We start from the raw sequence: 13514 nt of genomic DNA, 5'->3' as shown, positions 1-13514 counted from the left end.
ATTGAGGCTGCGGACCACATATGGTGAAATGATGCTTTAGCACAAGCAAAGTTATACGTTATTTTTATGCCGTGCCACTGGCAAAACTTTAAAAGCTCTAAAACTTGGCCTAAGGCATTACTGAGGAGTTGCCACTAATCACAGCCTGCGCAGCTCCCTGAATCCTCCTTGCCTAGCTGCAGGCATCCCTAAGGCACAGGCTGGACCACCTGCAAGGGATCCTGCCCTCCCCCAGCCAGGGGAAGCCCCTCCAACAGCCTGCTTCCTCACCTGGCAACAGCATCAGGTGCCTCCATTTAGATGGACTGAAAATCATCCTAAGGGAATTCAGCTTCAACTGCAGCTCAAGAAAGAATCATGCTGCTTTGTGTGTTTAAAGGCTTGAAAGGTTTACAAAAGGGCAGGCACACAAGGATTGGGCTGTAGATGCTCAGGTAGGGAGGAGAATACAGCACACTATTAAAAAAAAAAAAACTGAAAAAACAAATAAAGAAGTAAATATATTTGGAGTATAATCTTCCTTCTTGTTACTAGAAGAAACAACAAAAAAGGGACTCAACAGAAATGCCTTGTATTAGAAAAAAACACAGGACAAAAAAAAAAAGAAATCTAACACTTGACTTCTTCTACATTTATTTTGCTAAACTTCTAAGAAGACTACGCCAAATTCAATTTAGTAGCACAGCCTTTCATTCATTCAGCTCTCCAGGCAGTCCTACCTGGTGCATTCAGTAATATTTATGCTAAAAGCAAGCTGTATAAACAACCTCCATTATGTTTTCTATGCTTACTTGTTAATTCTTATTGGTTTACTATTATAGGAACTGCAAATAGTCTGCTTTCTGTTTCTGGCTCATCCCTATTGCTTCATTTAGTGGTTTTATGGTTTCGATTAATGAATCAAAATAAGATTTAAGCAATATTATATATGTCATGAGCAACCATCTGCTTTGTCTTAATTACCAAAAAACTTCAGTGCATCCATGTGCATCTTCTGAATACTGATACTCATTTCTTTGAGAAATCTAACTACTACTACCAAAAATAAAGACATAAAAAGCAATTCTGACCAACAATTAAAGCCATGCATCCAGTTTAACTGACCTTTTACATTCAAGAAGTTCCAGTAAGACAAGAAACTACATTATAAGTATGGATTAGTGCTTCAGTGAAACCACGGATCAAGCATGAGTTTACATACTGCCATATTCAGAACAGTTTCACTGTATGTCCTCAAATTACAAGTCAGACGTGCATTCAGATATTTTGCCAACACTGAATTTCTGTCCTAAAAGATGCCTGTCATTATCTTAGCCATTCACAAGTATTTAGCTGCATTGCTGTGAATTGATTTTCCCAACCAGCCAGGCTCACCAACTATGAGTAATAGAACTGTGGTAATGACTGTGGTATGTAACAACTTATTAAACAAACCAACCTAAGCAAAAATGTTCAGTATATGAAGCTCGGATTTATAAAAACCAGTTTCCACAGAGCAATGTCCGCACAAGAGCATTCAAAGCAGGAAGAGAATCCCGGCCACAGCAGCATTTCCATTTCACACTTTCAGAAATTATTTCCAAGCACTTCTGAGCAGAGATCGTGCATATTCAGACACCACTGAGTGCAGCAGGCAAGCCTATTTAAGCAGTGCATTTCAGGGCAGTCCTCAGTCAATACCGTTAAAATACCGCCATCCTATGTGTTAACATTCTGAGCAAATGAACAAGCTTTGAGCAATGAAAGGTGTGAAAATGAAATTACACTCAGGAGAAGACTGAAAAACAGAAAATGTTAGAGAAGAAAAGCAGCAATGCAGTAAGTGAAAAGAACACAAAATATCTAGAATATCTATGTTGTTTCAGTTAAAGACGTGAAAACCTTCACTACTGCACCCATATCTAAGTGACAAAATAGGGACCTCAGGCCAACCTAACTAAAATATCTACTTTCATAATTCAAAAAAAAATCACAATAGGTATAGCATATAAAAATATACATGTGGCTAGGAGAGAAAGTAAAAAGTTTATGTTACATTTATCTCAGCTAGTTTAGGACTGATTAATGAAACACTTTCAAACAAGAATGAGAAGGGTTAGAGAGACATTTGAAGGGAAGCCAACAGAGAGAGAATCTAGGCACTTCTGTTCAAATCATATTTTAACATCATCTTTCCAGGCAGATGGAAGAGAGCAAGCTTGAACAGTTTGCCTCATAAACAGTGACAGAGTCAACACAGGACACAAGAATGTCAATTTTTTGTTTGAATGGTTACATGGACTTAGATTTCAGAGAAGCCAGCAAGATGTAGAAATAGTTGGGAATAGTTATTCGTGGAATTAAGAATGGCGAAAGGAAGAGGCTCACCCTGTTTTAACCACACGAAGCTCAGTATATTACCTGGACATCCACAATGTGAAGTTAAAAAGGGCCAGTACACCTTTTAAAATACAAGACAGCTGATGACATAAGGGAGCAGTTCATGCAGCTAAAAGCTACCTATGAATAGGATGAAAAAGCAGACCACCAGAGTATCAACTTGAGAAATGCTGACAGAAAAGGGAAGACGAAGATTATATACTTTCTCAAAAGTAATTTTTCAAATTATATAATGGAATCCCCCAGGTCACATAACACATAATACAGTAATACGAAATACACCATACAGTAATTCAAAGATTCATAATAAATGCACAGCTGTCATAAAGAACATGGTGTTCAGACTCCAAAAATCAACAGCCTACTGAGCCTTTACTTGACTGAACCCATTTAGCCAGTCAGTGAATAAAGGCAGCAAACACTCAATTACTATGGAATTTTTAGAATGTTTCACAATGCAAAAATTCTTCCCATATTTTTCCAGTCCACCTCCCTTTGGTAAGGCCTTTTAACCTTTTTCTTTAATATTAATGTTATTTAAGTTTATATTTTCCCCTGCATATGATCGCTCATCTTGAAGGGCAAGAAAGTGCACTTAAATGCACTGAGATGCATTAGTCTGAAAAAATAATGAGTCCTTACAGCATACTAAATTCAGAAGGTGCACTTTAATTAGTTGTAACATCTGCTGTCAGAAATCTGCCCAGACAGGAATGTCTTCGATAAAAATTGTTTTTTTCCACAAGATTGTCCTAACGGGCTTTTCTGGCATCATTGTAGGACCTAAGCAGGAGTCAAGAATTGAAAGCCCCTGTGTTCTGCCGCCTAGCTTCACACACACTTTTCCTTTCTAACTAGTAAAGAATTACTCTCAAGCCTCCACATGGAGATTGGCTAACTATGAGGTCACAGACCAGATCCAAAAAGCATATACTCAGAAACAGATGTTACCAACACATGGGGAAAACTTTCAGAGGTGTATCTTACTATCTCTCCAGCTAGACAAGTTAGAGGGGCATAAGTTCAACACTTACATTATTAACATTTGAAAGCAAACTGCTTTTTTTTTAATTATCTGGAATATCAACTCATTTAACAGAGAAAACCAACCAGGGCCTTGGCTTCAGACAGGAAAAACATCCTAGAACTGAAGTAAGACAGGTGAAAACAGGATCAAGACATTTTTTTTCCCTTTCCAACAGCTGCCGGGGATTCTCATCAGCCAGCCTGAAGGACCAAGGCTGTACCATATGATGTCATCACACTGATGGCTTTTTCCCCTTCCTATACAGAGAGCAAAAGCTCTGCAGAGACCTATTCTAACACCAGAAGGTGGACCATATTAAAAACTTTTCCACAGTTCTACCACCTTTTCAGAGCCAGACATTCCTCAGAGATTCTGCAGAGTCAAACCTACCGCACAGCACAAGGCTGATTGTTCACGTACACTGAATGGCCTCTAAGTATTGTCAGTCAGGCAGCCAGGTGGTTGGACAGACTAAAAGCAAGTCACGAGGACTCCGGCTGAGAACATGCAAGGAAGCTAGCAGTTGTTTTTGCAGGTATCTTCCAGGAACAATTTTATTCAGTGAAGCGCTGCTGCAAGGTGAAACTAACACTTGCTAGTGGGATAGTGGCAGCGCTGACCCAGATGAACAGTAGCAGCAGCAAATGACAAAGACTGCTCTCTGTAAGAGGGAAAACAAAGAACGATGACAAAAAATGAAAAAATAATGACAAAAAAGCTTGCAGAAAGCAAGAAATGTGCAAATCAGAAAACAAACTAGCCTGGTCTGAGGTCTGCCACTGCACAGCAGCAGCGGAAAATTTCCTTCATGGTGCAGAAGCACCATTCCACTGATAGAGAACTTACTGATTCAACTCAGACTCCAGCACTAGCCCACTTATTCCTGCTCGGTGTGGATGAGCTACCAGCGTTATATTGTTGGATTATGTCCCAATGCTGAAAGTTCAATGATGCACAAAGGTTACTGCTGGATTTGCAAGGTTAATTTTCTGAACTGTGCTTAGATCACTAATGGATCTCATTTCCTTACAAAGAAGGAGAGATTTCTCTAGTGGCATTATGAGTCATAAATCAGGAAGTTGATCAATATTGAATGTGAGCGACCTGGCATACTTATTGCAGTAGAAAAAAGAAAAACAAATAAATGAAAAGGAGCAACGGCTCCCAGAACTATTAACAACTATTAAGAACAAAGCCTGAAAGGTTCATGTTGAAATGAGAGTTAATGAATTCTTATCTTCTGGCTGCAAGATGAGAAAAATAAAGGCAACTACAGAAATAGAACAAGCACATATGACACACATCTACCTCAATTATAGGCTAATAGCATGACCAGGGCAAGCCAGAGGGTAACATTAAGACTAGTAAGCTAACAGAAGATTAGTTTTTAATGTATTTTTCTAGTCTTCCTAATACCCTCTAGAAGCATTACAAAACATCTCTGCATTTTGTTTGCTTTACAGAATTCTGTTACCGCAATGCAGCTCACCCCCAACTCAGCCATGGGGTACAGTGAAATTTTGCTGTATGATAAGCCCTATGTGCCCAGTGTTCATCTTGGGAAACCTAGTGAGTACAAACAGCACTGTGTTTAATCAGGATTCCCTTCTGAAGCAGCTAAAGCGCAAGCACAGCAGTGACTACTTGTATACAGTTGTTGCTCCTACCTGGGTCTCCAGATGAGAGGAAAGCCTGTCTGAAGCATGAAAAGTACTATGTTTTGCTGCAAAAAGTGCTCCTAAGAATTGTCTATACAGTTATTGTGATATTTGACCTACTGTCTTCAACAGTTTCATTATCAGTGGAAATCCAACTATTCAAGTCTGGCTTTGAGCGGCAAGAGATCTTAAAAGTATCTCCAACAAAAACAGTAGTTCTCTTCGGAAAACATCTATGTGCAACAGAATCATTACTGTTGACTTCAAACCTTCATGTGAAGGTCAATAGATTTCATACAGTGAACATCAATCAATTCACATTGAGACTGAACACACTCATACTCCGCTGAAGCATAATGAATTCTTAAGATCTGAAGTATCTCTGTTATTCCGTTAGAAGAGTCACTCCACCACGACCCACCTGGCTGCTTTTTTTTTTCTCTGTAAAGATCCAGCTCTTCCATCACATAACATATTTTCATGTTTATTTGAATTCTGCTCAGTCACAAAATTAGGTTGGAAAATGCTTATTAGAGCACAGATGGGGGACACAATAATAGACTGTAACTGTGTGTCCTATTAATGAAAAGGTCTGTTTCACTTGCGAGACAAAAATCTATCCAGACTTTATCACTTCTTTTCTTAGCATGGCCAGTACCTTCACACAGGAGCATCAAGAACCGTATCAGGTGCATTTTACTCAGGAAAGGGCACATCAGGATCATCACCATTCAAAGACATGCTTTAACTCACAAGGATCTAATGTTTCATCTGGCTCCAAGAATTCTTGGCTGCCCTTTGCATTTTCTTCACAAGGCCTAAGTTACAAATTCTCTGGAGAAGACAGGGCACTTATTCCTGGTTACCACAGCGCCCAGAACAATGTGACACTTTCATCTCTACCTGAGAGTCTCTGGTATTACTGTTATGTAAATAATATTCCTTGCTTCCTGCTATGAAAAAGTCTCTGGCAAGACTGAAACATTGAGCAGGGACCCTTCAGGAAGCCAGGACCCTTTCTTCTTCAGGAAGAAAACTGAAGGCAGTTTTCTTACCATGGATTCAGTTTTCAAAAGACATAAAGAATTGCTGCAACAGTTTCATTCCCTGTATTTTATAAAAATATTCATACTCTGTAGGTTTTGTTTGCTTCTAAGTCTATGGCAGACTTCAGACGCAGCAGCGCCCGCCCCCTCCCTCACGGCCTCTCAGAAGAGGGGCTCCCTACAGGCAAAGGCTGTTTCCATGGGGACACAGCAAATGAGGCAGACTGGATCACAGAGTTGCATGAAAAAACAAACGGCCTTAGAAAAGATATAAACTGAGGTAAGTGGGGGAGACGCCCTGATAAATCTCTCAGGAGCCATTACACCATGTGGTCATTTACTCAGACTCTATTTTTTACAAACAAACTCAAATCAGCTTCTACAAATTCTTAACACAACAGCAATCAAAACAAAACAAACATAAAATACCCATGCAACATACCTTCCTAAATTAAACTAGATTCTGCTTACTGTGCTTATTCCATGTATCTGTTTTGTAACAAGCCACAGCATGACATATGCAAGTACATTAATCACCAGGCCAGAGAATAAGTTTGGCCATAAATTTTAAGTCCTGCATATAATTTATAGTTCATAACTAATCTTCCTGTTTCTCCATTGCCTTCTGGTACACAACTTCTAACTGCCATCTCTTTAGATCTTAAAAATTGCATAGGTACCTTAGCCTTGCATAAAAACTTTGACAGGAATCCAATATACTAAAATTGGTTATTACAAAAACAGAACTAATCATTTAGTAGGTGCTAATAAACCATTTCTCTGCAATCCAGAAAGCACATGCACTGGCAGTATGTCATACAGTCTCCTCACATAAAAGGAGATGGAAAAACAGCAAAATATAAATCCAAATCACATTCAATTCCCAGAGATCTCACAGCCCTTCTCCATGGGGCTGAGAGACGCCTTCTCCAGTCCTCCTCATGCTTTCCATCTTAATTAGTCTCCTTAGAAAAGTAAGTCCAGGGTAGATGGAAATACAGCTAAGCTGCTCCTTGAAGGATACTGAAACCAGAGGCATGAAACCAGAGCACCACCTTTCAGGAACATTCAAGAAGAAAAACAAATTGTGCTTATTCCAAACCAGCCATTACTCATTACCACAGATCCAAATTCAGGCTATTGCTTGATCACCTGCACAGACTTTCATCTCCCATACCTGAGATACATGGTCACAAGTACTTTAACAAAAAACTTTCTTAAGTTCTACCTAGCAGAATGCTGAGGTTAGGATAAAAATCTCTTGTTTCCCATTTGGAAGACAAGATTTCCAGGATATATGTTTTCCAAAGGAACGACTTGCACAGAAGCATCTTCCATAGAGAGAGAGAAAAAATAAAGTACAAGTCGAGCTTTCAGGTATCGCTAAGGGGATGTATTAGCGGGGCAAAGGATACGGTTTCAAATATATAGTTTCCCTGGAGCTTTAACTTCAAGTTGAAGCTCAAACTAATCTTTCATCTTAAAAGTGGAGATACTGCATCTCAAGCTGTTTACCAATGTGGTATTTTTAGCAAGACCGCAAATCTCGAAGTGTGTTCCATTCCCAGTGAATATTAAAGGACTTTAGTCTAGTTTCCATGAGATACACGTGCTCATCTCATTTACTGCCTCTACCGAAGGTGAAAAGACTTCAAAGCACGGGAAAGACAAAGGTTTTGTGCATAAGAAAAGTTTTTCCAGCATCCCCTACACTGTATGTCAGATTGACGGGGCTGTGCAGGTCAGCTTGCCTTACAGCTAACCACATTGTTTGATAATAAAAGCATTTTCCAAGAGTAATAGTCACCTGCTACCCTCCAGAATTACCATAAAATTCACCTAAAATAGAGTGAAGAAAATTGAATTCTGCTGTGCTCCAGCTTCATTATTTTAAGCTTTCTGTACTAGCTGAAGTTTCCGGACTGATTTAAGATACAGCCACAACTAGTAATGAAGTTATAAGGACGTAAAATATGAACAACGGTTATGTCCACAATAAAATGAAAAATACTTATAACCTCAAGGCCAAACTAAGGTGGAAAGTGTAGTTCTAAGTCCATCCATACAAACACCCAACTTGAGATGTAGACCTGTTTATGTCTCAATATTTGCCTCAGAAGCCTATATTTCACCAAGGAGAAATCAGCTTTCATTTCTTCTCAATTATTGTTTATTGCACGCAAATGTTATGTTACTTTTTTGAAAAATTATCTGGAATTTCTTTCTGTCAGTAAGTAAACAAAAGAGCTCATAAATCAATGAGAAACAAGCACTGTCAGCAAAGAGTAACCAAAGTTCTACAGTGAGGAAATAGGTTTCATTTATGGTTCTTCTCAAGAAAAATTCCTATACTGCTCTCAAGTGATGCATGTTTAAAAGGAAAACACAGATAGAAAATCAAAAATTATATCTCGTTTTTACTTCCCCCTTTGAATATTTCGCTTTCCCAAGAAAACGTGTGAGTGCAATGGAATAACCATGACTTCCTAAACTATAAAGCAAATGCATTTCAAACTTGACTGTAAAATTAAAACTTTGAATTACAAAACAAGGAAGTTTAACTTGCAACACTTTTCTATAAAGAAACATTAATTCGTAGCTTTAAATATCTTAATGAAGTAGAAATATATTTCAGGAATAATCATATATCCCCAATCTAAGTATTTAGCTGCACGAAATTAATGTAAAAATATTGGACAGCAGCTTAGCAGATTTTGCTTATTTTCAGGCAATAAATCAGCAGAAATGGCTGAGGTACAGATTAAAAATTAACATCAATATTACAAACATTTTCTAAAAGGGATCTTCAATCCTGTTGTGCTGAAGAAGACATATCTTTCAGGAGAGATGTTTTTTGAGCTTATGCTGGTCTAACATACTGCATTACAATCACTGTTGCTACATGCACTTCTAAATCATACCAACGGAAAAAGCGACCTTAAGGTTAAAAAGCTTATGACAGATAGCACACAAAGACTGTCATTATTTCTGCTGTTACACGTAATTCCTCTTAGTTTTTCTTAAAAAGGAACTTATGTGAAGTGAAACAGTAGCAGTAAGTATTTTCAATCATTACTAAGATAACAGCAAGGCAAAGGAAGAAAGAGAGAGTGGCAGCAGGAAGTTTCCATCTCCAGCATCACCCGGTGTGTAGAACAGTACAAGAAGCCCAACTTTCATCATTCCTCCTGAGTTGGTAGGAAGCAAGAATGAATGAACTCACCACAACAGCTTGAAGATCCAATACGTCGTTTGCAATACAGAGGGATAATGCTGACTGAAGCTTCCTCAAAGATTCATTAGCTTTCAGATCCATGCAAAAAGATCTAATCCGAGTGGACTGATATCTCAAAAACAGTTGCTGCTTCTTCAGGGAATCTGTCAGGGGAACATAGGCAGCTCTTTCAAATAGTTGTATAAAAAGGTGCAGGAGGTGAAAAATGTCCTAACGCGGTAGCAGGAGCATCAACCTAGGAACATTCCTTCTAAAGTCACAACACTAGTCTGTTAGACAACTAAAATACGCAAATGAAAACAGCAGCAAACTAAAAATATTCAAAAAAAACAAAGCACTATTCTCAGCTGGCCTAAAAACTTACAAGTAGGCCACCTATACTGGTGGCAGCATGCCCAAACAGTGAGGAACAAGGTTATGGCCTCAGTCCCCAAGTGCTTGCCAGCATCTGGCAGCAGATGCTAAGGGAACACATGCTTCCCATTACACCAACAGTTAGAGGATACTATAGATAGCATCCTGCTCCCACAGCTATCAAGCATGCACAGAAAATACTTATGATCAAGACTGCTACAGCATAGGGGGCAAAGCATCTTTTCACAACACCTCTCTCCAGCTGCTGCATTTAAATGCATTTCAGCCAATTACAGACTATAGGAGCATTTGAAATATCCTTTCTTCTTTTTGTTCTGTATACCTTACTATGTCCATTTTTTCCCTGTACACAGGAAAGTCTGAATTAGATAAAATGCAGAACTTCATAATACAAAACAGAGTGCATGGCTGTTCCTCTGACACTCTTTTGTGATTCAGTGCATAGATAAATTATCATGATTTGGTGGAATAAAGTCTTAGGACTTAAACATAAAGAAACAAAACCCTCACAGCTAAGGAGTCCCTTTCTTAACTTCCTCTATCACTAACTGCAGGAGCCAGCATTCCTATGAATACTGCAATTGTCCTGGAATCACACGATTGTTTGCAACATGTATCAACACCACCACCACCCTCTTGTACTTGATAAATAGAATAAGGACAATCAGATTTAGAAACACACAAAGACACAGATGCCTAAGCATCCAACTCCCACAGACACTAGGACTATAAATAAATACCCAAGCAAAAAGACAGGAAATATTATAACTACGCACAGATACATTAAAGTTGATAAGCACTTGAATTTTCCTGAGGCATGCTGTGATCAAAGCCTTCACTTAGATGTACAGTCATTGGTCTAGAAATATCTTCGTATGAGACTAAAGAGAATAAACTAATTGTAAATGTATTTTATATCATTATCATTTACAAGGACACTTGATACTTGAAAAGAGGAAGTTTCATTAGCAGTTTGCTTAATATTTAAAACAAAGATGCTATTCTATTGAGTAGATGTACTTTCTGTTTTCATTAGGGAAAAAGTGGCAGAAAAAGTACTATTGTTGAACGGTATATGTAAAAGGAAAGCACATTTATAGATATTAACTGGCACTTCAGGAAAGTTACTGCTGAAGAGCAGCAACACAGGAATTTCTGGTTGGTGAAAAAAGCAAAAATAAGAGATGATCTGCTCCATGTCCTCTCCCAAGATAGGCCTGCACCAGGGTGACTTAATCTGACTAAAATTACTTTAAAATAACTGACTGGGGATAAAAGATATATATTCTTCCTGGTAATCCCTGCTAGTTCTTCTCTATGTCTAGCTTCAGCAGTTGTAGACTAGCCTACATCTCCCAAGCTAAAACATACACCAACTACTTAATATCCACTGGACAGACTATTTCCTTCCTATCTGCAGTATTCCCACGTGAATCTAAAGACTGATACAGTCTTTCAGTCAGCTACCACCACTGGTTCACAAATCTACGATTCAATGCTGTGGATCCAGAGTAACTGTATTTTGACAAAGTCACACTTGCCCAGTTCCTATACTCCTCCCTAAGCATCTGCTGCGGGCACCATTACAGAGAGTTCACTGGACCAAGCTGTGACCCATTACAGCTGCACTTACATCCTCACTTCTGTACACTGCACAACTCAGCCTTTTCTTCAAGGAAATGCTGCTCAGGTTTCCTGCACTTCACAGTCGTTCTGTTCTCTTCCAAAAAAAAAATAAAAAATCTGATTCATACTTTTCTTAAGGCATAATCATGGCTAAATATAGTAGCTATTAGTCTTAGCAGTGCTCATGGAAAGGCTTCATTTCTCTACTTCTCGCAGGCAATACTCCTCTTACACCACATCCCATTGCCATGCTTTTTTTTTTTTTTTTTTAATGAAGTGATTTCATTGACTCATACTTACCTTCTTTCTGTGCTGTGGAACGTTCTCGGAGCTTTCCCATCTTGTATTTCTAGAGGTTGTTCTTTCTGCTTCAGCCCGGAACGTTGCAGGTGTGTCTTCTGACTTGTCAGAAATGGTTTCTCACCATTGGCAATATTGTTTTGGACTCCTGTGGGAAAAGAGTGGCAAAGCCTGTAACATTCAAAAAGTGTGATGGATGTGCCAAACACCCGCATTCCCCCTGCTTGGACTGCATCTTTCTAAGACAACAAGAGTAACACAACTTCCCTAATTTCCAGTTGCCTTTCTGGGACAATGTTACATGTCAGGAAACTCATCCTTTTAGTATTTCAGATCATAGGAGACAGACTGAAAGGAGGGTGCATTTCCTACATGAAGATTCACAATATTACATTTAATGCTCATTGGTGTTTTTTTTTTTTTGTTTGTTTCAGTTTAGTTTTTAAGCATCATTCATACACTTGAACACATCTAAACACTTCATGTCAAACTTCATAGTAGAATATTTTCATGTCATGCTTCATAGTAGAATATTTTTGGTCAAATTAAGTATGCATCAACATTTTCCCAACAGAGAATTTCTGCTTTACTATTAGAAGTCATTCCTACCAGGCTTTAGACAGAACTGTGCTTTATGGAAACATGATGGGAGGAGAACATGAGCGTGGGGAATATAGGTACAAGAACAGTGAAGAACAGAAGACAGAGTTGACTAGAGTAGTGAAACAAAGGCATCCCATCAACCACACACAAAATCCCAGGGGATGCTGAGCTTTCCTCATATCATTACTATTTGACAACCAAATCGTTGGCCTACGCATTCACTAATTTAATAGGTGTTACTTTGGTTTTCAATACCCCCACTAGGAAATCCAGAATACAAGGTAATAGGAAAATAATAGCTTTGAATGAGGTCATCTTCTGTTAGCAGAATGTTGGTTGCTTAAAAAACAATGACAAAAACGAAAACACAAACCTTCAAAATACCACCTGTTCCTAAAAGCATCAGTTTCACATTAGTTACATCAAATGCCCTTATTTCAGATACACTGTAATTAATATGTCCAAGATCTTACAGTTCTTGACAGTTAACAGCCCAGACTTCCCTTACATTACATTGCTTGAACAAGAAAAAGTCAGTAGTATTCTATGCAGTAGTGAACTGGAAATGCAAACATTGGGATACAGCTGGAGTGGCCTGCATCCCTCAGAGCCTGCTCAAGTTTGAGCCCCATCTAAAAACTCCAGCTGAAAGTAAAGCATATTTAAATCTCTTTAGCTGTATTTCTGACTATTCTGGCCTCAGATCTCATCTGTTTACTTAGCTTAAAAAAGTACACCCAAGTAAAGCTCCTTGAAGTATGTATTGATCCTTTGCTTCCAGGCACCACTGTTCTGAAAGCCATACTTTCCAGGCTGTAATCTACCAGCTATTTTCAGAACTATATCACCAAGAAAAGAAAGTTTCTAAAAGAGCATTGTTACTGTGCTATTGAACACAACAATTAATAACTATTTCCTGTCAGACTTCTTGAAGTCATCTATTTTATCAGAAGTACTTTGCATTCCACACCTTCCTGCATGCTAATTTACAACACAAATTCTCCTCAGCTGTATCTCATTATCACACAAAATAAGCAGATTACTCCTCTATCACAATTGCTCAAGTTCATCCTCCTCTTCCATTACCTGCAGTGACAAACTGACAGAGAACTTAAATCTCACTAGCTTTTGTTGTGCCAGCACTACAGTAAGAAATCCAGGAACAGCCCTTCCAGGGCATCCTAAGAGATGGTGAGAGCTGCAGCTCCCTCAGGTTTTATGGAGCTGCTGTCTATTCCTTCTAGGCCCCTTGAATGAAATCTCAT

General features: G+C 38.7%; 1 long non-coding RNA gene across 1 annotated transcript in view; it reads right to left on the bottom strand.

The window, feature by feature from the left end:
- Nucleotides 1-8765: 8765 nt before the first annotated feature.
- The window catches only part of LOC124418044, a 71891-nt gene continuing 67142 nt past the window's right edge, over nucleotides 8766-13514 (bottom strand). Inside the window, exons 2-3 of the long non-coding RNA XR_006939540.1 lie at nucleotides 11647-11794; nucleotides 8766-9488 (exon numbers count right to left, since the gene is read on the bottom strand). This is a non-coding gene — a long non-coding RNA (uncharacterized LOC124418044). The remainder of the gene's footprint in view (nucleotides 9489-11646; nucleotides 11795-13514) is intronic.

This window comes from Gallus gallus, chromosome 6 (genome assembly GCF_016699485.2).
Source record: "Gallus gallus isolate bGalGal1 chromosome 6, bGalGal1.mat.broiler.GRCg7b, whole genome shotgun sequence".
Lineage (NCBI taxonomy): Eukaryota > Metazoa > Chordata > Aves > Galliformes > Phasianidae > Gallus > Gallus gallus.
This window is presented reverse-complemented; position numbering and strand designations above follow the sequence as displayed.